The 5,138-nt window shown below is 37.4% G+C and overlaps 1 protein-coding gene across 1 annotated transcript in view; it reads right to left on the bottom strand.

Moving 5' to 3' along the window:
- The window catches only part of adam19a (ADAM metallopeptidase domain 19a), a 167,758-nt gene that overhangs the window by 143,339 nt on the left and 19,281 nt on the right, over positions 1 to 5,138 (bottom strand). The window lies entirely within an intron of this gene.

The raw sequence follows: 5,138 nt of genomic DNA, 5'->3' as shown, positions 1-5,138 counted from the left end.
TGTGTATGTGTGGTAGTAGGTGGAGGGAGGGAGAAGGGCAAGCAACCAGAACCAAAGGCAGCAACCCAAACCCACCATCTAATGGTGGTTATGCCAGTAAACAGAGCTGGATAACAGGAGGGAAAGTCCACTGAACATTTCTTTTGAGAGAAAATGTCACAGATAATTGTTACCACAGAGACCCAACATTTAAAATCTACAGTCGGAGAATCTGTGGCGGAATTATCCTGACAAGGTGAGAGGAAAATAAGTACAACTGAACATGTATTGCTGTTGCTATGCCAACATGTTTTCAATCTAGAAAGTTTCCCTATTTTTTATTTTGCTGCATTTTGGTTCAGGCTGAAGGGTGAGCACATATAAAGGATTCAAAGAGCATATTTTCACTAAAATGCGGTGACAGTGCAAGGTCACGCAGAAAGAAGTTGAGCTCTTCAATCTAGAAACTAAATAACAGAAACTAAGTTCTGTATTATATGAAAGTATTTAGCTTTTCCCCCTACACAGTTACAGGATTTGAAAGATCCTGTTTTTTTTTTTAATACATCTTTAATGTAGCTGCTGTTGGTTGGATGAATCACAGAATGAAAGCAAATAGAACTACAAGTCTCCATACAATGTCTCACTATTATATAACTTTATAATAAAGGCCAGTCTTCACAGGATTTTTTTGTTTGTTTAGCTTCATTTCTACAATATTGTCAAAGGATGTAAAGACATTTGATCCCATAAGGAATCCAGATATTAAAAAGGTGCGCTGTGTTTCTTGTCAAAGTGAACTCTCTCTAGCAAAGCATCATCTAGTCTCTGTCAGCCTGTGACTCCAATCCAGGAGTGTTTTTTTTTTTAAAACTACTGGGGCTTTTATTTTGTAATGAATAAAAAGTGGGTTTTTGGTTTCCCTGTTAAATGAAAACAAAAATCTAATAATAAAAATGTTTCACCTAAAGTTGTCTGAAAACTCAAACATTAAGGGTTATTTTCTGTAAGGAAAAGAGATGAAGGCTGCACAGTGGCGCAGTTGGTAGAGCTGTTGCCTTGCAGCAAGAAGGTTCTGGGTTTGATTCCTGGCCTGTGGTCTTTCTGCATGGAGTTTGCATGTTCTCCCTGTGCATGTGTGGGTTTTCTCTGGGTATTCCAGTTTCCTCCCACAGTCCAAAAACATGACTGTCAAGTTAATTGGTCTCTCCAAATTGTGAGTTAGTGTGTGAGATAGGCACCAGCAGCCCTCCTGACCCCACTAAGAGACAAAGGTGTAAAGAAAAGACATGAACATTTTGTTCAGCAACAGATTGCCTGTTAGAAAATTTTAAGTATAGCACTTCCATTTGGCAGTAATGCAAAGGATTTTTTTTTTTTTTTAAAGAATCTGGAATCCATTTGATGATGTCTACAGAACTTAGACTAGTGATACTTGAACAGGATTATTCCACTCTGAAACATCACCTGAAAGTTCAAAAAACAAAATATGGTGTTTATTTATTTTTATAAGGAATATTGTTGGAATCTCATGTCATTCTCAGGAAAACAATATTGTTTATTGTCTTGTCTTAAAGCATGCTGGCTGGTTCAGTTTGTTAACATTTTAGTACATTTCCATCAAAAGGGACAGCTTGTAAATGAATAAATAATAAAAAGTGTATTGAAAACTTGGAGTTGTTTTGATATATACACGATAAAGCATATGAGGTGTAACCTGTTAGGGTTCTAAACAGTTTCTTGTCAACTTCAGTCTGAGCCTTAAAAAAAATCAAACACAAAATTTTAAACCAGCACAATTTGTTAATGGTAAAATGTAAAGCATATATGTTTTTTTAGTTAATAAAAATAATAATAATAATAATAATAATAATAATAATAATAATAATAATAATAACTGCTGATTCCTTTACTATTTGCAGTACAGAGAACTTAGCATAATTAGGGTAGGGCTCATCATTTTGACTTCTAACCATCTTGGATCTTTATAGTTCTAGTTGTTTTACATCAAATATTTCAGATGTTAAATAACCATGAATCAATGTGTACCTGCCAAGAGACAGTTGTGAGGGGGCAATCAAAAAGTTACAAAGAATAAAACAGATTACATCATCTTATTGTAGATAAGTTTAGATAAGTCAGAAAATCTGTCAGTTTTTGAAAAATGCACTAAGGTGACTTAAGGCTCCCACATATGAACGTATTGTGCATATTCTATGCAGCATGCACACTCTCCACACACGTTTGAGGTTTTACAGTCAAGCATACAGATTTCCTATATTTCTCGTGATAAATTCCTTCATTTCCCAGAATTAAAAATGAATACTAGCAAGTTCGATGAGCTAGTTGGGTGTCTAATCTCTTCATGATAGCAGCCACCACACACCTGTCAGTGTCACGTTCTTGCAAATAGTTGCGCCAACTCTCAAATCTATCAGCTTGTTATTGAATATGAAATTTCATATTCAACAGTTATTGAATATGAAATTGTTCCACCTGAACACTGTTTCCCACCGGGAAGTTTATTATGTGACACCGAGTATGCATGCAGTCGTACAAATGGATCTTTGTGCTGACCTGTCCAGTGGACATCTGGATAGATGCCACTGGACCGCAGAGTGAAGTACATCCAAGTATGTTGTGGTCGTTGAGTGAAGCCCTGCAATAGCACAGCTTACACATGACCTTATCAGTTGTTGTTTTTTAGCTATTCCTGTTCATCTGGTTCATAGGGAATATTCCTTCTAACAATGCTTATGCTCTTACCTCTGTTTTTTTAAATTGCGTGTTATAAAGACAGATGAACATAATATAATGTCATGCTATGAAATATTTTTAATGTTTAGCACCAGCTTACTAGCTTGATTATCAAACGTTACTATTCAGATAATTTGTATAAGACAATAAAGGGGTAAACTCAGTGTCATCTTGGGATTGGTTTTTATGAAAATATCAATTATTTTGACAATCTCCATTTGGGTCCAGAATCTCAGTACAAAGGGCTGCACAGTGGCGCAGTTGGTAGAGCTGTTGCCGCGCAGCAAGAAGGTTCTGGGTTCGATTCCCGGCCCCGGTCTTTCTGCATGGAGTTTGCATGTTCTCCCTGTGCATGCGTGGGTTTTCTCCGGGTACTCCGGTTTCCTCCCACAGTCCAAAAAACATGACTGTTAGGTTAATTGGTCCGTCTAAATTGCCCCTAGGTGTGTGTGTGTGCACATGGTTGTGTGTCTGTGTTGCCCTGTGACAGACTGGCGACCTGTCCAGGGTGACCCCGCCTCTCACCCAGAACGTTAGCTGGAGATAGGCACCAGCACCCCTCCCGACCCCACTGAGGGACAAGGGTGTTCAGAAAATGGATGGATCTCAGTACAAAATAGTTACAATTTATAGATGAAAAAATCATGTTTTTAATCAATTTCAATAGAAAGTACACATCTTTTCAAACACCTTGAAAAAGTTCAAAGGGTACAGATATTTTTTGAAATGCAATGCAGCATAATGTTTAATGTTCTGTACTATATCATTCCATTACTATTTAGTTGTCATAAATTTCTCTTGAGGAAGCTCCTCCCCTCTAGTTTTCTTATAAAATCACTGCTGATGGTCCATTCAGCTAAATCTTCATAAAAGCTAATTAAAAGCTGAAGATAAATTATTCACTTATTGGGAGACCTTTTTTCTGGAAGTGCTCTTTTACGTCCATCCCACAGGACTGATCTGAGTCGATGCAACAGTGAGTGGGGATCTCTACAGGACAACTACATTAGCACAGATGAATCACGAACTTTCTTTAAATTGACAAAACACTTCTCTACATGTTGAATTTAAAAGAGAGGGATTCATAAGCATCAAGGTAGGGCTCAGTATACTTTCAATCACAGATAACCTCAGGACATCACCATTAAACTGCAGTAGTAAAAAACCGGACCTTTTAAAAAAAAGGCCTGTTCATAGCTTTTATTTCAGCTTCAGAGAACATTCAAAGGTTCATTTCTTTTCATGTCTGCCAGATCAGTTCAGTAAGCCACAACAAAGAAGGTGTAAGGACAAACTAACAACTTATTTTAGTGAAGACAATGAGGAAAATCAGTTCTTTAAATATGTATATTAAAAAATCTGCTAAAGAGATAAATATATTAAAGCGATGCTAAGTTAACTTGACAGTGGTAGATACATTTCAGTCCTGACTTTGGTTACCATGAACACATTTAAGTGACTTATTAATTGTGGTTTAATAAATGATAATTAATGTATTGCAACTTTCAATTGTAAAGCTGGGGCCACAGTGTTTGTCTAAAGAACTTTCCATTAGATCCAATAAAATATTAACAAGGTTTGATGTAACTGCAGAGAAGCCTTTTAACATCCATTTCACTTATTTACAATGCATTATAATGTTTGCTTAAGATGAGAAACCTCACCAGAGGTCTCTTTTAAGGCAGGACAGAGTAGGTGACATGAAAGACATCATATACAGCATGATATTTTTTTTTAACAGTAAGATTACAATCAAATTTCCCTACAGAAATCATCCATACATCCATTTTCTTACACCCTTGTCCCTGGTGGGGTGGGGAGGGGTGCTGGTGCCTATCTCCAGCAAGACATTTCGGGTGAGAGGCAGCCACATGAATCAGTATAAGAATTTCAGGATCATAATCAGAATTTATCGGCCAAGGTTATATGCAAAAACAACACTTTGTCCTGGATTTTAAGCACTCACAGCAGTAATTATATATATATATAAGTGTGTGTGTGTGTGTGTGTGTGTGCGTGTGCACACGCGTGTGCATGTGCGTGTATTTCACAGTAGAGTATCTCAGACTCTATGCTCTAAGGCACATGTGTCAAACTCAAGGCCCGCGGGCCACATGTGGCCCGCCATGTCATTTTATGTGGCCCCCCAGCGTTTTATAGGTCCATGATTGACTTAAAATAGGTTTTGAGCACGAATTGACGACAAACTACATCTCCCATAATGCATTCCGATTGTTACCAGCCAACATTACGGCTTCTCGCCACTAGAGAGCAGCAGAGTCACCTTAAGCTGCTTATTGATTTTACCAGCGAATAAAACTGACATCGACAAGCTACCATCAAAACGTCCAAGAAAAGAAAAATCGATCTACAAGTAAGACTGTCAATGAAGATGTGTGTGA

This window comes from Poecilia formosa, unplaced genomic scaffold, assembly GCF_000485575.1.
Source record: "Poecilia formosa unplaced genomic scaffold, Poecilia_formosa-5.1.2 Scaffold214, whole genome shotgun sequence".
Classification (NCBI taxonomy): domain Eukaryota; kingdom Metazoa; phylum Chordata; class Actinopteri; order Cyprinodontiformes; family Poeciliidae; genus Poecilia; species Poecilia formosa.
This window is presented reverse-complemented; position numbering and strand designations above follow the sequence as displayed.